The 23,076-nt window shown below is 41.5% G+C and overlaps 1 protein-coding gene across 6 annotated transcripts in view; it reads left to right on the top strand.

Moving 5' to 3' along the window:
• The window catches only part of LOC140691492 (uncharacterized), a 1,216,370-nt gene that overhangs the window by 204,887 nt on the left and 988,407 nt on the right, over window positions 1-23,076 (top strand). For 2 of the 6 annotated variants that reach the window (XR_012067163.1, XR_012067179.1), the window contains one exon: window positions 1,264-1,414. The exons of 1 other annotated variant lie outside the window; for it this stretch is intronic. The gene's annotated coding sequence lies outside the window, so the exon portion shown is untranslated. Of the gene's footprint in view, window positions 1-672; window positions 815-1,263; window positions 1,415-11,861; window positions 12,066-23,076 lie in introns of those variants that run through there. 3 more of the 6 variants (XR_012067161.1, XR_012067175.1, XR_012067178.1) reach the window with 2 other exon arrangements.

The raw sequence follows: 23,076 nt of genomic DNA, 5'->3' as shown, positions 1-23,076 counted from the left end.
ATACCCAAAGATTGTGTTATTGAGCCTTGCTGATATAAATCTATTCTTTAGAAAGTACATAATGTAGATATATTTTTCAAACATGCATGCTTTTTTTCTTTTATTATTTATACTTCTACCCTCTCATCACGTGGTGTGACTTTTGATGGAATCCAGGAAAGAGTCCTAAGCCACCTGCCTCTTCACACTTCTTCGTGATGGTTTTCTTCCTTGACTAGAAGAGGGTTTTGCATAGGAAATTTTGTTTGCTCCCCTTCTCTTGGAGTCTCCCTGTTTGTCTGCCCATCTCTCACCTGTCCATCTGTCCATTTCTCTACCCACTCATTCTTCTGACTTGTTCCAAGAAGCACTTCAGGCAGCTTACAGAAGAACAGATACCAAATAAACAGGTGAGAAAATGGGGCCAAGTTCACAAATTGAGGCTCGGAGTTGAGCCTGTGTGAGAGTTGCAGGCGTGAGACACACGCCTCTGCCTTGTGACTTATAAGATAGACAGCATCAATGTGCCTGAGGCTCCCAGCACACACAGGGAAGCAGGGTTTGTGGGAGATGCTCACTGGCTGTGAAATAAATAAGTGGCTTAGGAGAAGCCCAGCCTTTCCAAATACTAAGACTTAGGAGAATATTTTGAGTGTCTTCCAAAATCTGAGTATTGCATCTTTTCTTTTTCAGAGTTTTATGTATAGTTGGTTAACATTCTATAACTGGAAATTTCTCCAAAACTGCTGCCCACGTGAGTCCCATGACTCGGGAATGGGGTGGTTCTGCTCATTGACGGGTGTTGGCCAGAAACGGAAAATGACAGCCTCAAAGGAGCCTGGGATTAAGCAGTTATGTTTTGTCAGTGCTGTAGATTTCAGAAAATGCTTTTACCGTTTCTCTCCATCTGAGGAAGCAGCGCGCTCTCTTACCAGCATCAGGAGCTCAGGGCCACGGGATGGTGGGGGCTGACTGCACTGCCGTAAAGACAGCTGAGCTAGTCACTGCATGTGTGGTGCTTTCACGTAGTGCATTTCATGTTTTTTAAAAGGTTTCAACATGTAGTTAATTAACTGAGTTAATTAACATTTAATAAATATGAGGCTTTTTTGAAAAGACAGTTATAGGCAGAATATAAGTTGTGAACACTTTAAAAATGGCTTCATTACTGAAATTTCAGTAAGGAAGATTCAGTTTATCTTATTTACGCCTCTCTTTAAAAGTAACAAAGAAACAAGACAGAAAAAGCAGAGGATTACTTCTGTTCTTCCTCTCGGCTTGCAGGTGCCCTCACCTCCAGTGGTATCCATCCAGACACCAGCACTGACACTGGCCGTGCTCAGAAATGCCTCAGCCCTGAAGACACAACTGACAAATGGAAGGGAGCCGCGTCCTGTTACAGCGGGTGCTCTCACTTTGTGGGTCCTTATGTAACTGCGTGGTGTTATTCAGGATCGCCCTTTCTACACTGTGTGACGGTGCTGCGGTGTCTCCTAGTTATTTGTTTCTGTAACTACTCATGTATTTTTTCCAATGTGTGGTACTAGACATCTAAAAATGCATTTTTCAGATGAAAAATAATGTGTATTTAATATAAAAGTCTGAAAAAAGAGTCAAAAGGGTCTATCCTGGTCCCAGTACTCAAAGATAATAATTAACACTTTAACATCTATTTTCTGTTCTTTTCATCAGTGTGTATCAGCTCTGTCATAAAAACCAGCGAGCACTGTGTGCCTGTTTACTGTGTGGAGACCTCCATTTTCCATTCGGCTTATTACACATTTTTCTACAATATTCTATCTCCCCTGACATGATTTTTAATGACCAGTATAGCATTCTGTTTTGTGGAGGCATCGTCCATTTTACTTTGTACTTAAGTAAATTCCAAGTATACTTAATTGAAATTCTGAAAAGAGAACTGTGGTGGTACCGAAAGTCCCCTACTTCCCTTCCCCTTTTTTCCTGAGAGTAAAAGCTGCTGACAATGTGGAGTATATATTTCACGACCTTTATGCCTTTGTCATATATATATACACACATACATACACGTATATGAGAAATCTATGTATATGTGTGTGTATATATGCTTTATTGAAAAATAAGGCCATACTATATGTTTTCTGTAGCTCGGTTTATTCACTAACGTATATATCATAGACCTCCTCCCACTCCAGACTCACCCGGTCCTTTCAGATAGAGTAAAGGGGTCTCCTGATGTGCAGGTTTGGTCTCTTGTGTAACGACACCTTTCGTGGGAGAGTACTGTGGACAAGGCCTTGGACCACGCTGAAACGCTGCAACTTTAGTGCCCACAGCTCTCCGTGATTTACCGCATCATTGTCTTGATGGTGAACACTTAAGTTTTCTCCATTTTCCACTGTCAGAAAGGGTGTTTGACTGGCATCCTTCTTGTACAAACATTCCTGTGATCTTGTATGAGTATTCCTTTAGCTAAGGTTTCTGGAAATTTAGTCCTTGGATGTGACAACTTCATACATCACAGGATGCTTTCAAGTGAATCTTGAAATTCCTTCTCCTGTGGGGAATGAAAAGATGTAGAATAACTTATGTAACCAATTCTCTATCGCTGGATATGATTTCACTTCAGCATTTCTTCCCACCATTGTAAACAGTGCTGTGCAAATGTTCTGATGAGTACATCTTTTTGAACTGATTTTTTCTAAATGTAACGATTCCTAAAAGTGGAGTTCAGCCTGTGTGCACACACGTTTTTCAGAGTTTACATATCCATTGACATGTCATCCTCCAAAAGATCGCTCACAGTTTGTTGTCTCAAAGATGGACACTAGCTATAATATCTTTAAACATATTTGCCAATATGACGAGCAAAATGATTTTCATTATTTTAGTTTGCACTTGATGACCAGTGAGGTTTTGAGCATTTTTCACTCATTAGCCATCTGACTTTTAAAAAGTGAATGATCCCTTTTGTCCTTTGCAAACATTTAAGTGGGGGAGCTTCTTGCTGCTTTGTGACAGCTCAATGTGTATTATGAACATTGACCCCTTGTCTTCATCAACATGTATCAGAGAGCTTTTACTTGTCATTTCTTGCCTTTCATTTTGTTCAGTAGGTTCATTATTGTTGTGGCCCAAAATAATCTTAAGATAGTAAATGTCTTCTTTTTGGGTTTTATTCTTAGAAATGCTTTCTTATAATGGTATAAATTTCTTCTGTAGGATTTTTTAATCTCTAAGATGGAGATGATAATGGTACTTGTTACAGTGAGGAGAAGCTGAATTGATATGAGCAAAGAGTTGTATTTGCTCTTATTAGTACTTTCTAATATTTACATCATTTTCTGTAATTTTTCTTTTGGTCATTTTGACGGGAATAGAATTTGTTTTTTCCAGGTATTCTCTGATTGTAACAAGACAATTATTAAATTCATACTTTGCTTTTTAATTTGAAATCCCACCTGTAAAAAATACTTATGTATACTAGAGTCTCTTTTTGAGCTCATGATTTATTTCTGTCAATCTTACTTTCTTACTCTAGCACTATATCTTACATATTGTAAAAATTTATTTAATATATTACAGTGCGAATTTTTTGATTCTTTTTTCGGTCCCTAAATTTCTTGGCTTGTATTATGACTTTATTATTCCTGAAGAATTCTAATATAATTTTTTCAAGTTAAAAAAAAACAGATAAGTGTTGTCATGAGATTTTTTAGTAATTTTGAATTATCTTTAGGAGAACGTACATCTTTAAAACTGCTTTCCTCCATACAAAAGGTTGATGTCTCTACTTTCACACTTTTACTTTACCCCTCAGTACAGTCCTGTACTTTCTCCATGTACAACATGGGCATTGTTTTTGAGTTTATTCCAGATTATTGTTGATGTTTTTGTTAATTTTTTAAGTGAGAAATTTTTGCTATTATATTTTTTATCTGTTAAAACTGACACCTAGGAAGGCAGATTCGGTTTGTAAATACTCACTTTGTAACTTCTCATTTAAAATTGTAAGTATTAAGTACTTGTTACAGAATCCTTTCTTTTCTGTTTTTAAAAATTTGTTTCCAAGATTCTCAAAATGGTCATAGCTAAGTAGTATAGGTGGGGAGACAGATGGAGAGAGGTAGTGTGGCTCATGTACAAACTGTGAGCACTTTCATGGCTGCCTTTATGCTGGAAAAGCTGATAAACAGTCCAGCTTAAACCAGGGTGGCTTTGTATGCACTTGAAATCCAGCTTTCCTGCCTGTATGGTGAAGCCTGGTAGGCGTGGCAGGTAGATGATCAAGGTCGAATGGAGGTTATTGGCTGCACAGAGCACTGTGTCTGAGAATTGGAGACCATCGCCATGGGAAATGCTTGGTGCCAGGAACAATGCAGAGGAGCTGGGGAACCTTGTGTTAAGGATTTTCCAGCCCTGGGAGTGGGAATATCAGACTCTGCTTTCAGATCTGAGTTTGAATTCATCCTCTTTAGTTTTCTTGTCCTCTGACTTTTGTCAAGCTATATACCGTCTTTCACTTCCTGTTTTCTTGTCTCTCAAATTAGGAGAATTACATCCTGCTGCTAGAGTGTTTGATCAGGTTAAATAATTTGTGTCTATAAGATGTCACATACAGTCACAAGCTCAGTGAGAAATGGGCTGTCGCCTGTTCTTCTGCAGCTCAGTGCTTGACAAGACATGGGGGAAAGCCAGTCCCTAATTTGTGTGTGATGCAAGTAGGAACAAAATTAATGTCTTGCCTTTCCCTAGCAGTATTCTTACAGCTTTGCTTTATTTACTTATTTCCTCCTTTCCTTTCCCCTTTCCCATCCTCCACCAAAAGAGCCTCTCAGAAAAATAGATTCAAATTACTTTAAAGGTTGGCTCATCCTCATGAAATGATAGTATCATAAAAAAAACTGTGCAAATCCCAGAATATATTTTATATGATTTACACACACACATGTGCGTGCAAACACACACACACACAAAATCAGTCTACCTCCCACTTACAGAGGGAGAAGGTCCACTTTTTCTGAGTTTTCATTCACAGAGAGTGAGAAAAATGTCTCTTACACAGACTTTCACCAGGCTTCGTGCATGGTGTTTTTAATTGAATTTCTGTTTGTGGCCATAGATATAGTCTCCTAATAGAAGAGAGAAAGTGGAGACATAGACATTCCGCTGAGATATTGGTGTCATCATATTTTAGTTGTAAAGGACTTAAGACAGCATAGAGTCGCAACATTTTATGGGTGAGAATCCATGATGTTGTAACTTAGACAAGAACCTGGGTCTTCTGCCATCTTGTCCACGCGGGTGAAGAGGCAACTGGGCAGGGGATAGTAGGGATCCTTCCTGCTTCACTTCCATGTTCTTGCTAGTTTTCATTTCAGCTGCCTTTAGTTTATGTTCATGAGGCCACTCATGGGAAGGTCACTCTGTCCTGATAGATTGAGTTTCTTATCAGCGAAAAGCTCTGGACCCACTCATATTTCCCAGAGTTTTCTGCTGACCTGCTGACACTTTATATAATTGAGACCTAAGAAACTACTGAATATAAAATCCTTATTGTTATCGTTTCCCCTCGAGTTCCATAGGAATGGGGTGCTGTCTCAGGCTGTCTAAAGCCAGATCTGAACAAAGATAGGGTGATGGGCTGTGCTGCTGGACCTACACAGTCGAAGGGGATTTCCACCTTAGCTTTAGAATCAGGCAGATTAGTTCAAATCTTGCCTTTACCAATTATTATCTTTGTGTCTTGGGGGAGAAACTGTACTTTTTTGTGTCCAAAATTGTTTATCTGTAAATAAGTTCAGTATTTATTTTAAGGTTTCTGTTTTAGAATTGAATGAGCTAATTCATTCATTTATACCTAAAATAGCGATCGCATGGTTCTATGCTGGTGCCTTGGTAGTTGATTACTAAGGGAATCGGCAGTGAGAATGGGGGTGGGGGACCCCGGATAATAGAGCTTATATTCCAGGATATGCTTGTAAAAGACTGGATGTGCAGTAGATTTTTAGTAAATATCTACTCCTTTCCTAATCTGCATTGATTGTTTATATATCTTTATACAAATATATTAACAATTTTTATTGCAATTTAAATATTTTTGTAGTATTTACATTATGTAGCTATAAAAATACATGAAATAAAATGATTTGACTTTTATTTTCTTTTCAATAAGCAAAACAAAATAAAATAGAAAAGAAAAAAGTCTTGAGGGAGTAGAAATAATTTTATTTCTGTGGAATCAATTCCGTATAATAGGTCTTTGTCATGTTGTTAAACAGCATATAAAATTGATATGTTGTGACATACTGGAAATGAGGAAACAGTGGAGACATACTACCTCTAATGCAGTCATTTTGTTACCAAGTCCAAACTCGTTCTGCTTGCTGCATGACAGGCCAATAAATGGGGAGATGAGATGTTGGAGTAAGGAATAGTGACTTCATTTGAAAATCTGGCAGACCCAGAAAATGGCATATTGATATCCAGTAGAACTCTCTTCCCCAAAGCAGAATTCAGTCTCCTTTTATACTAAAAAGCGGCGGGGATGTGGTTGGTTGTTGCAAACTTCTCGCTGTACGAATTGTTTGTCCTTGGAATCCTTTGTTCCTGCAGCTGTCCATGGTGGGTCAAATTAAGGTGCCCCCGTAAAACCTCCAAATAAAAGAAAGGTTATTATCTACTTTGCCACTTGCCATCTGTACATAAGTGTAGAAGAGCTAATATCCTTAAAGATCAGAGCCCGGAGAATAGGCTGTCCTGGATATTTCAGGCTAAAGGCAACTTTTTTTTACAAAAGGTGCAGAGATAGCAAGTCGGAGCCTAGAAAACAAGGTACAGGTTTAAAGCCAAACGAACACATCTAACATGGAGTCAACTTTGTTCTTTTCTTTTACAATTTCTTTTTCTAACTCATAAATAATTTTAGTAAGAAACATGAGAATTTTTTTTTTATTTTTGCTTCTTAATAACGGATTACAACTACACTTTAGTGAGCAGGGATGCTGTGCGTGCCTTGGGGTCACAGCAAACTCTTGTTGGGGGCGGTCGACCCTGTAACATACCTGATGTCCCGTGAGTGTTGGTGAGGGTCCCCCTAACCAGGGGCTCTCTTCAGGAACCACCATATGGGCATTGACCTCTGGAGACCTCTTTTTCAGCTGCAGGAAATTTTTTCAGATTTTGTGATGGAAAAATCTCTCCAGCTGCAGATAATCAGGGAATAAAGGAAGAGGAAAAGGGCTTGAAGTAGAGTAGAAGAGAAGGACAGAATATCAGGGAACGTGGGGGCTTGGCAGCGGGGCCTCGGGAGAGAGAGGAGCAGAGGTGTGGAGGGTCCCGGCTACGGAACTAGCTCCTGCACCTTTCCCCGCACCCAAGCCACACAGCTTTTAATTGGGCCCAGGACTCCCTCCTGTCTGGATGTCACCCTGGGCAGAACTTTGAGAATCGAAGCTAAGGGGTGGTCAACACTCACCTAGGGGGTCACTGAGGACTTTGCTCAAGTCCACATTGACTTTTCCAGTCATGTGCCTTCACCTGTTCTTTATCTCAGGATCTGAGAAGCAGGAGCAAGGAACTCAGGGAGAGATCCAGGAAGATATCTGACTGTGTTAAGAGACGACAGTCACAGTGACACGTGGAGCGAAGACACTTGCAGTAAAGTAAAATAACTTCACAACTATTGCATCAGAGCTGCAAGTGTGAGAGAACCTAAGCCTGTCTCAGAGTGCAGGGGACAAGAGAAAAGGAATGGTAAAATTACCACTGACATTTGAAATTTTGTTAAAAAGAATGCTACTGTTAATTGTATCACTTGAATGTATGCAGGTGTTTTTCTATGAGCATTCATAGGTTCACAAAACCCCACCAGCCACTCTTGCTCCCATCTGGTGTGGGCTTTCTCAAGCACAGTGCCCTTCCTGCTTGGGTGGGCCACGCTGCTGGTCCTCGCCTGGGGCCGGACTGCTACAGGACACTGAGTCCCCGAGGCACGACCTGGGATACATGACAGGAACATCTGTGCTCTTGGCTGAGGGCCTCCGTTTCCCCCTGCAGTGTAAGAATGCCGGTGACTCAGTTAGAAGCATGCATCCAAGCCATCCTTCCGTGTCATCACCATCTAGAAGCGGTGCCTGAATATTCTGAATTTCTGCAGAATGTTGTTTACAATCACCTTGAACAAGTGAGTGTGTGTCCTCTTTCAAGTGGAGGAATTACTGCCGTTTTCCTGGAACTTACTCACCAGTAGTCCATCTGATTTTTCTGTGCTAAGATTCAGTATAGCCTGCTAATAACTCTGCAGTCAGATCTTGAAACCCTGATTAAGAGGATTATTTATTTTCTTTCCTTATATGATAGTATTTTACTTTCAAAATTCTGAGTTTTCTGTTCTTGGAGGAATTTTTTTGGGGTTTGGAGAAACAACTTTGCTCTTACCATCTTTGTGACCTGTTGCTATATGCATCTCACCTGTCTTCTGTCACTTGTGAGGCGGTTCCATTTGTGACCCTGTCCGGGTTATTCATGTTATAAAACATAAAATCTGTAAAAGTACAGAACCCTTTTACTCCGAAGATATTCCACAAATACTCCTTTAATCTGGGTGTGGTTTTAAGAAGACACAAACATTAGAACATATACTTGCAGGTTGCCAGTGCAAAATCCCCAAATGAATAGTCTAGCTCAACATCTAAAATCTTTCTTATCTACCTTGGATATGTATGGATAAGTGAAGCAGTTTGCTAAGAACCCAAGACCAGGTTTAGGATACAGGCTGATGTAGCTCAGCGGGTCCTCCCAAGCTGATGCTCTGCCAGAGAGTGGGGTTGAGGGGAGAGGGCGTGCCCTGCCCTCCATGAGCTGACAGTTTCATGGCAAACACCTTCACAAGGTGAAGAAATTGGAGTTTCTTCTATGAACAGTGGGTCTGAAAAGAGCCCAAAAAGCACGGGAGTGACACAATCCCATTTGTCTCAAGTAGGGGAGAGTGGCTGTGGGGCCACTTGGGAGACTCGTGAGTCCAGGTGGGCAGTGTTGGTGGCTTCCACTTGAGCGGTAGGATAGTGGGTAAAAGCGAACAGATTGAAGGCATGTTTAGATGGTAAAAAGAAAGATTTAAAGCTGTCTGTGAAGGTAGGATGGAGTAAGGCCCAGGTTTCTGGGTGGATTAATGAGTTAAATGATGGTCCTGCTGTGTTCTGAGGAGGGAAAGCTGCAGAGGGATTTCTGGGGGAAAACTGATGAGTTCAGCTGTGGGTAAAGTGAAAGGTTGTTAGATGTGTGGTCTGGGATCTCAGGTGAGAGCCAGTAGTGAGTAGGGAGAGGGGAGAGAGACTTTCAAATAATTTTATCTTGTGAACATACATATAAGGATGAGTAATGACACACTTAACCCCTCTATATTCTGTATTTAAAACCCAGTAACATTTTGCTATATTGGTTGCAGGGGTTCTTAATTTTTTAATACAAATAAAATAAATAGAAACAAAACAGTGGAGTTAATGAATATCTTAGAGTTGATGTGTGTCCTTGTATGTATTTTGATTTCTCATCTTTATAAACATAATCTACAAAAACTTAACTTGCTTAGAATAAGAGTTAAACACAGGGACATGACACACTCTGTTGGGGGTTGAAGGTGATATCTTTGGCAAATTATATAGCCTCTCTTTGCCTTTGTTGCATCTTCTGTGAATGCCCCCGTGCCCCTCATCACAGCTGATTTCCTAGACTAGAAGTTGGGAGGGAGGCTGCTGAAGAGAGTAAGAGGTGGCAACTGCTAGGAACAAAGAAGACAAAGACAAAAACAGATTAAAGCCGAGAAACTGAGTCCTAATACCCTCAAAGGAAAAATAATCCCGCAGTGTTTTGAGCCACTTATCGTAAGGGAAACAAAATCACGTGGATCCAAATCTCTTGAGCATATGTGTATTGTGGGTGGGAGGGTATCATCAGAAAAGGGTTGAGAAGAGGCTTTTTGGTTTCCCTTAACGTTTTCAGTAAGAATGGGGTGCAGAAGCAAAAACCACCCGCTACACAGTAGAAGGTGTTGTTTTGTGTGAAACTGACCAAAGTTTGGAAACCAGTCATCAGTGGTGCTGGGAAATGAAGAGGCTTCTGGATTGGGTGGGGCACTTGCTGTGACTTCCAGGTGACCTGCTGGCTGGGGTCTGTGAGGCGGGCAGTAGGTTTGCAGTGTGACCTGGGCATAATCCCTGGCTCTGAGGCTGCTGGTCTGACTAGCAGACCTGGGCAGATGCAGTCCTATTGGGGCATCTCGCGATGTGGCCTGGGACACCTGCCATGCTGAGGGCGAGAGGAGGGATCCCCTAAGGGGGTGTCCCTGTGAAGAGTAGAAACGTCCTCCTGCAGGGGAGGAAGAGCCTCTGAGCAGCGGGCCGGATGCACAGGCAAGAGCAGCCTGAGCACGGAGATTTCAGGGACCTGGAAGTCATAAAGTGGCCCGAACAGCCTTGTTCCTGAGAAACTGGAGGGAAAAGATGCTGCAAATGCAGGCTAATTTCAGACCCTGTGGTGGGTCATGAGTGATAGGAAAGAACTGGTCAGGCAGGCACGAAAGAACCCTGTGGTTGTCCCAGTTGGGGCGTCACACCAGAGGGAGGAGCAGAGTTATAGACTTTGTCACTTTTTATCTGTGTGACTTTGAACAATAACACCCCACCTCTCTCTATATATATCTTCATCTGTAAAGTGACAGAGTGACAACTCGTGTCATCAGAAGGCTTAGTTTAGCTCTGATCCTCATTGTCCAGTCCTGTCAGTGCTGCCCTGCAAGGTTCTGCAGTGGCTGCTCTTACCCTGAGATGGGAGGGCGTAGAAGGGCATTGTAGCACCCGAGGGCAGGAAGGGGTTGCTTTAAATGCAGACATGTAGCCTCCTGCAGCTGCAGACCTACAGGCAGTTTGGTTTATGGTCGTGGAGAGGACATTGGAGGTCTTAGCATCGTCTTAAGACTTGTTTTCCCTTGGGGACCTGATTTGCCTTTGCAGATTAATGTTGAAGATTTGGGCTTCTGGCAAAGCTGTTTTCAGAGATGGGTATATATGTAACATATAGTATAAAATGAAAGGTTTTGTTTAATATTTGGGACTTTGTAGCTGTAGGGAACAGCTCTGTTGGCCTGGTTTCCACGGAGGACACTAGCAGTCGTCAGAGCGTGCGGGAGGGCAGGCAGCCTGCAGTGCTGCTGCGGGGGTTCTCCCCAGCAGGACGCTCTGCTGAGTTGACTCTTCTCTGAGTTTGGTTGCCAGAGGAGCAGACAGCAAAGTAATGAGTTCTGGTGGGATTGTATAATGACAGGAAGAAAGAGGGAGCCGTAGTTCTTAGGGACTACTACACTCTTTTGGTTCCTGATCCAGTGTGTCCCATTACACAATTGATGAGTTGTGTCTATTCTGGGACTTGATTGAAATAAACGTGCAGCCTGAATATTAAGAGTTATGTTTTATTTGTCAGAAGGACTCGAGCCAGGATGACCGCCTCTCAGAACACTCTGAGGGACTGCTCGCAAGAGTAGGGGAGAAGCTAGGATTATATAGGAGCTTTACAACAAAGACCAGGTAGTCAGAACAATAAAACATTGCTTGTTATCTAAAGAAAGCCAGGTATCTCAAGTTCATGAATTTAATGCTTTTCAATATATGGGAGGAAGCCAACATTTGGGCTCACTGAATATATTCTTTAGACAAGCACCTAGCTATCTAGGGCCAGTAATCTTCCTTTCTTATTCTGAGTCTGCTCAGAGGGCACCATTGTGAATGGCTGCAGGCCTGTCTTCACTGGGGGGTGGCGGCAGCCGCTGATGACTTGTTTTCAGCATTCTTTGTTTAGTGACATGGTTGCAATATTTTCATTCAATTTGTAGTGTTTTCATTCACAGAAAATTATGGTATTACCCTGATTATGGATAATCTGGAAGCTTGGAATGGAACCGAGATGGAATTACTGCAGGTAACTTCTACTTTAATAAGCCATGTGTAAACATGAACACGGAGGAAGCATACAAAAGGATTCGGTGGTGAATGGGAAGGGTTTCTGCACGTTACAGGAGAAGGCAAGGCAGAATTCTTCTTCTTTGTGGGCAGGTATGTGAGTCCAACTTTCCTTTCTGAAGTGCTTTCTGAGAACTGTTTATGGTAATGAACCAACATTGACAAACGGTGACACACATTGCATTTAAGAGCTTTCTGGCTTCAACTTGGGTATTGGACAGGTGGAATTCATAGGCAGTGGTCAGGTGGATGGGACAGAGATGGAGCCCAGGCCTGGGCCCATATTCAGGTTGAAATTGCCATTTACTCACCATAGTGCCTTGGACTTGAATGTAACCTCTCTTAAACTGATGGTGAATCTGTGAAATGGGCATGATAATATTCGTTACTTCCTGGGCTTGTTGTAAGTTCTGAAGATTATTATAGCACACATGAAGCACTTAACACACTGACACTTAGCAGTGTACACTTTGTTCGACCACCACGCTTGGTGTGTGTCAGAGCCTTAAAGGCAGCATGTGTCTGTTTAGGATGCACTGGTAGCCCCTTGGCTACTTTGTGAATTTGGTGATTTCCTTTAATACTTGTAACTCTGTGTGCCATGGGCAGTTATTTTTATGGACAGATGAGGAATCTCAGGGTAAAAAAGACTGTGTAATTTGCCCAAAGTCAGACCATAATTTTGTGTGCAGGGGCCTCGGTTCAGCATGGGCCCCTGGGCCTTCTGCTCTCTCCGTTCAGCACCAGAGCCAGATGTGGGCTCAGCTGTTTCCCAGCCCAGAATATCCGGCAGGCCACAAGACACACCTGGTCCTGTGCTGCTTGAGCAAAATCTCCGGAGGAGAGGCAGTTACAAAAGGGATAAACATAAAAACAGACGACAGCAAATTGTGATCAGCTCTGAGAAGGAAAGGAACACGTCTGGCCGTGCAGAGCTGGGAGCTTTCCCGTCGGGGCTGCTCTGGGGGCGCTCATCTCAGCTAAACAAGCTGTGGTGCTGCACCAAGGCAGGAAGGCAGGGCACGTGTGGCCAGGTAGACAGGGCCTCGTTGATCGTACTCATTCCCCATTAAGCGACAGCTCTCACGGGCACTTAACTAATAAACAGATGTTGGCCAGAATCATCACGCATTTTGCTTGGTAGTTTTATTGGCGCCAACTTTGAGAGGAGGTCATTGAAGCTGGGGAGTTTGCTGCATGCCCGTGATTACCATGGAAATACCCCCACTGGTCTTTCAACCTAGACTGGTGTGGCTGTCATGTCCCAGCCCTGTGAATGGCATCGTGCAGCTTCTCCCAAGTGGCCCAAATGACTGACATTGATATGCTTAATTCGTAGGAAATGGTATGTGGCAATAAGAGAAAAAGGTAGTAAGAAATTGGAAAACTAGAAAATAACCAATTCTTCCCCTGCTGGGGGACCGTACCCTGTGTCTCTCACCCCACTCACTGCCTGTCACCTCCTCCCTGCCGACTCCGTGTTCAGAAGCCACTCTGAGCCTTTGAAGAACATTTTGCCTCATGACACTGTTGACTAGGACCTGCGACCTCTCTGTCCCTGGTTAACTCTCTCTTCAAAGCCATTTAAATTTCTTGCAGGCTCCTCCACTCAAATGTAAGAATAGCCCCTTTAAACTTCTTGATGCAGCTCCTTAATGAAGATCTTGGGAAGGAAACCTAGCCAAAACCTGGGAGGTATTCACAGAGTGAATGTAACCTGAGCATTTTTTGACGTTCAGAATAAGAGCGGTGGGAGACACAGGAAGGCCTTTTTAAGTTAGAAAGTGGAAAGAGAAAGGACTCAGGATGTTTGAGACTGAAACATCTCGGTCCCAGCCAGCAAGGCACCTGCGTTCAGGATGGTGTGTGGGGAGTGCAGAGTTCTCAAAAAGAAAGAAGTGGTGGGATGGCAGGGAGGACATTTAGGTACTTAACTGGGGAAGGAAAAAGTTGGCTGAACAATTCATGGTTGAACAAGAGGATTGTGACATGATGTGCTTGTATTTTGGAGAGAAGGGTTTTGTGGAGCCAGGCCTAAGGAGAAATCTCTCTGACTGGGGAGTCAGCACAACAAAAAAACACAGAGAACCAGGCAGACCCCATGGCCCCTGATGGGGGAGAGGCTGCCCACCAATTGGAGACCTGGAGGCTGCTTCTGTCCCTTAGCTGGGGTCTCAGACCTCACTTCACATCCCAGTCCTGTTGATACAAGAAAAAATATGTGGGGCATGAGAAGGGCTGTGTCCCAGGCTTCCGTTGAGCCCCTGGGATGTGCCCCACCAGATTTTGTTCCTTGGCTTCATGCAGTAAAGAATTCAAGAACAAGCCAGTGTTGAGTAAAGGTAGATTTATTCAGAGAGATACATTGACAGGCATGAGAAACGTCACGAAGTATGGGGGTTTGATGCTCAGATTAAAAGTAGGCACACACTCCACAGAAATAGTGTGGGCCTTCTCCGAAGAGGTAGAGAGAGGGGTTCCTGGGATGTGGCTCTGTGTTGCTCCTTTTCTTGGGCTTCGTGGTTTCATATGCTAATAAGTAGAAGGACCAGCCTTAGGGCAAGGGGCTGGGATTCCAGGGAATTGGCCATTTTCCACCCTTTGACCTTTTGTGGCTAGCCTTGTGACTGCCATGGTGCCTGGGGCCGTGTTATTCACCATGTTACTAATACAATGGGTGTATAATGAAGCTCAGGATCTACTAGAAGTTAAATCTCTTCATCCTGAGCCTCAAGACCTATTGGGGGTTGAATTCTTCACCATTTTGATGTTAATTGCTGTGGTCTTTCTTGAATGGCTTGCTCTGCCCCCTTCCATCCTGTCTCACTGTGATGACACAGAGAGAGCAAAGGCCGGGCCCTGCGTGTGTTCCTGCATTTAACAGCGGGAGATGTGGGGTGGGCTGAGGATGACTCTGAGTGGTGAGAAATATGTTTCAGATTTTCCCACATGAGACATGGGGACCTGCCAGCAGCCATCGCAGATTTATCTCACGGGCATTATCGCTTGTGTTGTTACGGAAACAACAGGCCAGCCAAGAAATAAGCAGCACTCAGAGGGTGGGAGTACTGAGATTCATTATGCCAGCGGGCTCAGAGGGGCTTCTGTTCCCAAGCCCTGAGCACATCCAAGACGTTCACATGAGGTTTTATAGGGTTAATTACAAGTATGGGGCTTTTAGCCAATAAGGCTCAAACAACAAAAAGCAAGGAATCAGTACACTGAAGCTTATCAATTTGGAACAGATCACGTTACTGACAATTGTTGACCTTGGATTTACGAGTTAGCTTGTTAGCCCAGTAAACTGACACTGAACTTCAGATTTACGAGTTAGCCCAGCAAAACTTAGATCAGTAAACCGACACTTATCACACTTAGATTTGTGACTTAGCTTGTTAGCCCAGCTGGGGTTTTTGTTCACAGTGTCACTCCTCTTTTCTATTTTCCTTTTATTTTTAAAGTATTTAATCCAAATTTAATATCAGGATTTTTTTGGAAAGAAATTTCTCTTTTTCTTTTCTTTGGGGCTCTTTTGGGGGTTAGGAAATTAGGTATATTTATCTGTTAGTGGAGGCCCTGGGGCTTGAACCCAGGACCCTGTGCACACTAAGCACACGCTCTACCACCTGCCCCATCATCTTTTTCTTTTTGCTTTAGCTGCCAAGAATCTTACAGCTGAATTTCTAGTCGGCCTTTAACACTTGCCCTGACTTCATGGAATCCATTTTTATGAGTTTACCTCCCCCTGGTTTCATTTAAGTATTGAATCTCCATTTTCTCTTCACTCTCAGTTTTGCCTTTTTGTTGTTATGGTTGTTAAGCTGTGTTTAAAAAATTGTTTAATTTCTCTTTTAGCAGGAGGCTGAAGTAAATAAATATGTAAACAAACATCACACTTAAATGCTTTTATATATTCTAAGCTGTTTAGTAGTTAATTAAAAACCAAATTGAATATTAAAGGGATAACATTTTTAAATTATTTTTTTAATTTTTTATAAAGACATAGCTGATTTAAAATATATGTTTCAGGTGTACAATAGATGCTCCATTTATAGTTACTGTAAAACATTGTCTGTATTCCCTGTGTTGTAAGATACATCCCTCTAGAGTGTTTACATTACATGTTGCAGTTTGTATAAGAAAGTTGGGTAACGCAGAGTCTGGGACGTGGCTGTGGCTGACCCAGGTTCACGCAAACCCTGCCTGTCAAAGCTCAGGCCTTCACTCCTGTCTGCAGGGGAGCGAGTGGAGGCAGCTCTCATCAGCGCTGGCACCACACTCTGAGTGGCAGTGACAGCAGTGACTGTGTGTGGACGTGAAAATTGTTGTTCCAAGATTACATGCTTTTCTGCATTTAATAATTAAAGCCCTCCTGTGAGGAAGGGTTTTAAGTTTTTAATGAATAATACATTTTATTTTGATATTGATAGACTTCAAAACTCCGGAAAATTTACAGGAGTAGTACAATAAATGCTTAGATACAGTTCACCTTAAAGGGCACTATTTGCCCTTTTGTGTCGGGCTTATTTTAGCATAAATTTTCAAAGTTCATTCATATTGTAGCCTGAATCAGTACATTATTCTTTTTGTTTGATAATATCCTTTTCTTTTTTTTTCGTTTTTGGTCTATTTAAAAATATTTTCATTGAAGTCTAGTCAGTTTATAGTGTTGCATCAGTTTCTTGTGTACAGCACAAAACTTCAGTTAAATAGGAACATACCTGCATTCATTTTCATATTCTTTTTAAACATAAGTTACTATAAGTTATTAAATATATTCTCCTGTGCTATACAGTATATACTTGCTGTTTATTGTATACATACTCAGCATCTGCAAATCTTGAACTCCCAATTTATTCATTCCACACCCTCTCCCCTCTGGTAACCATAGTTTGGTTTCTATGTCTCTGTGTCTGTTTCTGTTCTGTAGATAAGTTTATCTTTTTGTTCCTTTGTTTTTGTTTTTTTTTTTTGTTTTGTTTTAGATTCCACATGTGAGCGATCTCATATGGTATTTTTCTTTCTCTTTCTGGCTTATTTCACTTAGAATGTCATTCTCCTGGTCCATTCATATTGCTGCAAATGGCATTATTTTATTACTATTTTATTGCTGAATAGTAGTCTATTGGACATATATACTACAACCTCTTTATCCAGTCGTCTGTCAGTGGACATTTAGGTTGTTTCCATGTCTTGATATTGTAAATAATGCTGCTGTGAACATTGGGGTGAAAGTGTCTTTTTGAATTACGTTTCCTTTCGGATATATGCCCTGGAGTGGGATTGCTGTGTCATCTGGGCCCCCAAGGTTTTGTCTTTTGAGGAACCTCTATACAGTTTTCCACAATGGCTCCACCAAACTGCATTCCCACCACAGTGTAGGAGTGTTCCCAATTCTCCACAGCCTCTCCAGTATTTAGTGTCTATGAACTTCTGAATGATGGCTATTCTGACTGGTGAAAGGTGATACTTGTTTGCAGTTTTGATTTGCATTTCTCTGATAATGATATTGAGCATTTTTTCATGTGCCTATTGGCCATTTGTATGTCTTCATTGGAGAAATGTTTCTTTAGGTCTTCTGCCCATTTTTGGATTGAATTGTTTGTTTTTCTTTTTTATCAAGTGTAAAAGCTGTTTACATATTCTGGGAATTAAGCCCTTGTCACTTTCATTTAATGCAACTATTTTCTCCCACTCCATAGGTTGTCTTTTTGCTTTAATTTTTGTTTTCTTTTCTGTGCAAAAGCTTGTAAGTTTAATTAGAACCCACTTGTATATTTTTGCTTGTATTTCTATTGCTTGAGTAGACTGCTCTTGGAAAATATTGTTGAGATATATGTCAGATGTTTTGCCTATGTCTTCTTCTAAGAGGTTTATAGTGTCTTGTCTACAATTTTAAGTCTTTAAGCCATTTTGAATTCATTTTTTTGTATGTTGTGAGGGGGTAGTCTAACTTCATTGATTTACATGCAGCTGTGCAGTTTTCCCTGCACCATTTGCTGAAGAGGCTGTCTTTGCTCAATTGTATGTTCTCACCTCCTTTGTCAAAGATTCAATTACCAAAAGTTTGTGGGACTATTCTTGGTAATTTTGTTTATCCATTCATTGATGGATGGATATTTTTAGTGACTTTTAGCTACTCTGAATGATACTGCTATGAATATTGATGTGCAAGTTTTTGTGAGAATACATTTCCATTCTGTTGGCTGTACAGTTGGCCCACCATATCTGTAGTTTCCACTTCATGGATCCAGATGGCTGATTGCAAAGGGACTTGATCATCCTTGGATTATGGTATCCAGGGTGGGGGGTTCCTGAAACCAACCCCCCGAGGACACTGAAGGATGACTCTACATGTAGGAGTGGAATTGCTCAGCCACATAACTCTAACCTTTTGAGGAAACATCGGGCTCTTCCAAAGAAGCTGCACCATTGCCCCTTTCCAACAGCTGCATATTGAGGGTATCCATTTCTCTGCCTCCTGACTGACACTTGTTATTGTCCATGTTTTGATTATAACCATCCTAGTGAGTTTAAAATGAGATCTCATTTTGATTTTGATTTCGCTAGTGATGCTGAGCATCTTTTCAGATGCTTATTGGCCAATTGTGTATCTATTTAAATCCTTGGCAAATTAAAAAATTGGGTCGATTTTCTTTGTATTGTTCAGTTGTAAGCATTTGTTTTATATCCTGGATACTAGTCTCTTATTAGATATATGCTTTGCAAGATTTTTCTCCTATTCTGCAGATTGTCATTTCACTTTAATTTTTTTAAACATTAAAACAATTTCTTTATAGGGGAGGTAATTAGATTTATTCATTTTGTTTTTCTTCCTTAGCACGCACTCTATCATTTGAGCTACCCTTTTCCCCTTTCATTTCACACTCTTGATGTTGTCCTTTGTAACAAATGATTTTAATTTGATGAAGTCCATTTTATCTATTTTGTTTTATCACTTGTGCTCTTGGTATTGTATCTAGGAAGCCATAGCCTATCCTATGACCACAAAGATTCATACTATGTCTTCTTTTAGAAAGTTCATATATTTAGTTTTTACGTTTCTGTCTGTGATCCATTTTGAATTAATATTTGTTATATAAAATACGGGGTCCAGATTCCAGATTCATTCTTTTGCCTTCAGATACCCAGGTGTCTCTGCTCCATTTGTTGGATAGACTATACTTTCAATGGAGTGTTGTTGGCACATTTCTGGAAAACTGACTGTAAATGTAACTTTCCCCCCAGGATTTTTTATTGTGTCTCATAGATTTCTGCATCCAAACTTATGACAGAAGCATAATGACTTGAGTGCTATAGATTTGCTGTAACCTTTGAGTGAGTCCTCCAAATTTGCTCTTCTTTTTCAAGATTGTTTTGGCTGACCTGGGTCCCTTGCTTTCAATATGAATTTTGGGATCAGTTTTTCAATTTTTGCAAAGAAGTCAGCTGGAATTTTGATAGGGATTCCATTAAATATGTAGATTACTTTGGGAAGTCTTAACATTTTTAACAATATTTTCTACCATTGCATGATCATGGGATGCCTTCCATATATGAAGATATTTTAAATTTTTTTGGTGATACTTCAAAATATTCAATGTACAAATCTTGTAAACTTTTGTTAAATGTATCTCTCATTTTATTTTTTATGCAGTTGTAAATGGAACGGCTTAGCTTCATAAGGGTGGGACTATATATATCAATTTATTTATTTCTAGGATTCCTACATAGCAAATACACTAGATTTATATTTGCTACATTGATCTATCCACAATTCTTCCCACCCCCGTGTCATAAGAAACCAAGACCCAGCTTAAGCCTTCTGAACACCTATGTGGAAGTGAGAAATGAGACCTTTGGGTGGGGTTTGTGTAGATGATACTGAGATCTTATTCAGGATGGCTTCATCTTAATTTCTTTTAAACAATCCTTTCAGAGTACATAGTCAGATACATTAGGAAAATGCTGTTTTGATGTGCGGAGGAGCTAAGACTATAATTTTCAAGTAATTTCTAGTGAGAGTGTTGTACTTGAAACATAATTTGCATCAATCTTTGAAGATTTATGTTTCAGGAGCTTTGAGTAAATAATACCTGTCTTTATTCAATAACTACAACTAAATGCTCAAGCAACATGTAAGAGTTTGAGCAAACTGCTCCCGCCCCGTAGTGCTGGTTGGTTGCAGCTGTAACTGGAGTCAGCGCTTACCTCGCCCAGTACACTTGTGCTGATCTGCTCAAAACAGTTCGTCCAACAGTTTGTCGGTAGTCTTTTAGACAAAGCCATAAAGCATTGATTTAAGGTTGCTGGAATGTAATCTATTCTTATTAATATTAAGTAAGCACATATTGAGTACTTACTGTATGTTGGGAATTGTCCCTCAGCCTCACATGAATATTACTTCTAATAAAACCTCTCATATTTCCCTGTTATTTGCACTTTACAGATAAGGAGACTGAGGATTAGGTCTTCTCTCTTTTGGGGGGAGCTCATTATCAATGATGGGAAGTTGTAAGGAAAAAGATATTGATTCATCCAGAGAAAATATTTTTCTGAGATTCAGTATTGAAGAAGGTAACCACTGAAGAGGGTGATCATTGTTTGAGTGAGACGAGCCCCGGGTTGTACGGAGTCAGCATCCCTGTCCTGGACGCTGCACGTGTAGAGCTGCGTGGTGGGTGAGGCGGCGCGGCCGCGCAGGGAAAGCGGATGCCGGGCCATTGGGCTGTGCTCAGGCCCGGTGGGGCTTTCTCCTAAGAGCAGTGGACCGTCATTGACAGATTTTAAGTAGGCTAGTGCGATGCTCTCGTAGATCACTTTTGTCTTGTAGAATGCTTAGAAACATTTAGAAGGCTCGGCAGGAGGTGATGTGATGAGTCAGAGTAGGGTGGCTGCGAGGTGTAGCAGTGTTCAATTTTCAAGTGATTTTCAGTCCCAGGTTTGTGGCTCAGTAGCCGTGTCACTTTGGATGACACACCCAAGGAAGTGAAACAATTTATCTAATCAATAGAAGCAGTGATGTACCGAACTCCCAGGACTGCTGTGTAGATCCAGTGAGATAACGTGTGCACAGTGTGCAGCATGGTCCCCAGCACAGAGTCAATGCTGAGGGAGTGCCAGTGAGTACCTGGTAGGACAGGTGTGGGTGGTGGATCTCGTTGACTGAGGAAATTTGCCCCTGAAGGAGGGGTCTTGTCACATTTGTGAGTGATTGGCCTGAGCTGGGAGAGGCAGGGAGACCTTGCCCCCGACCAAGGGCCCTGGGCAGGATGGCTATGGGAGGAACACCGTGAAGTTAGCTCTTTGCAGGTGGAGTTGGAGGTGCCCTTGAGACATCTAAGTGCAGTGTCACAATCACAGAAGTGGTCTGGTCCCGGGCTGTGCATTTTCCTGCTGAGATATTGATCTCTGAACGCGAAGACATACTTTACAGGACAAGTGTATAGTAGTATCATCTCTCATCAAAGCTCACATCTCTTTATTCATCACTCACTTTGCTAATTGGGTACTTACAGAACACACTTCACTGTCCTCCCCTGGGCTCAGGCTCCACAGAAAAGAGCTGGTGAGTCTCCCTCTTTTCCAGAAGAAGACACACTTAGCTGGTAGACATCTATACCTCACCAGACTTAGAATTTTAGGTTGTTGATTTAATTCTATTTTCTGTTGGTCATCTCCTGACAGGAGAGACGTTTTACCTCATGGTCAGGTTTCAATTAGCTGTTACTGAGAATTGCTGGTCTGATCCATAGTGTATTTATTCTATTAACTTTGTAGAGTACTTATCATTTTTCTGTCTTTGCTCTTTAATTTTGTTTGCCCCTTCAATTTTCTATCTTATTTGGGACCTTATTTTATTTTTTAATTAAAAAATGTCTATTAGCAGTTAACAAAACAAAAGCAAAGAAAAAATGCACATGATAGCTAAATTTAGAAAATATCTTGTGTGTTTTCTGTCTCAGCAATGGAGGGTTCTAGAAACTCATGAAAAGCTTCATTACATAAGTTCCTTTAAATTCTGATTAAGAAATAAAACCTTCCTTCCTCATCTTTCAAGCTGCACAGCTAATTGTCAAGAAAGTGAGGGGAAATTCTCAGAAGCCAAGACAAACCAGAAAGCAGGGATTCTGGGAGATACGTGAGCCTTAGAAGCCCTGGGGTGCCGGTTGGCTCCTGAACTGAGTTTCAGTTGCCCTGGCAGGAGGGCAGGAGGTGAGCCTGTGGCCTCTCACACTGGGAGTTGGATGGCTGTTCTTATATAAGGCCAAGCACATCCTGAGAATCCTGCTTTATAAAAGGTTGAATTAGAAAGAAAAGAATAAAAGCATTCCTCAAGGCAAGGAAGTAAGGAAAGTAAAATTTTTTGGAAGCGGGAAAAAATAACATATCCAAAGTAAGGATTTAGTTTAATGCTGTTCTGGCATGAGAGTGACCACAAACCCATGGCAGAAAATCACAGCTCCTCCCGGAAAGAGAAGGTGTGTTTTGAATGAATCAGTGGACAGCCATTCTGAAAAAGGCCTCCAGAGTCTTCTGGATCAAGATACTGGACTCAAACACCTCCCTTCCATGGTCTCATTTAAATAACCAGAAAGGTTTTAAAGGAAAGAAGCCATAATCATAGTTCTATTTATTGACATTACTTTATGCTAGGAATTCAAAGGTGACTATGGAGTTGTCTCCTCTTTTATGGACCTTACTTTCTATTTGACATAGTTGGGGAACTTGGTGGAGGGTGGTGTTAGTATGTTGCAATTAACCAGGAGAGGAGTTTAAGAAAGCAGTGAAGGGTTGGTGACATTTTTCGCTGAGGACAGTCCTGTTCAGTTGGCTTGTAATTACAGGCTCGTTGAGTTGTCACTGGAGGGAATTAATCTTAAGGAATTTGGACTTAACTCAGTCCTCTTCAGAATGGACAAGTGAACCTGGAGAAAGACAGTCAAATCTGTGCAGACATTGAAGTTCACTTCAACATGTGGTATCCATGAGCCAAAGATAGGACTAGTAGGCAGCACTTCTTGAGGACAGAGGAGTGGTTTTTAAGGTTCTTCAAGAATGAATCCCAAGGTACCGGGATGGCCAGTTGTCAAACTGTGACTTT

This window comes from Vicugna pacos, chromosome 35 (assembly GCF_048564905.1).
Source record: "Vicugna pacos chromosome 35, VicPac4, whole genome shotgun sequence".
NCBI lineage: Eukaryota > Metazoa > Chordata > Mammalia > Artiodactyla > Camelidae > Vicugna > Vicugna pacos.
Note: the sequence above shows the minus strand (reverse complement) of the source record. Positions and strands in the feature narration are given on the sequence as shown.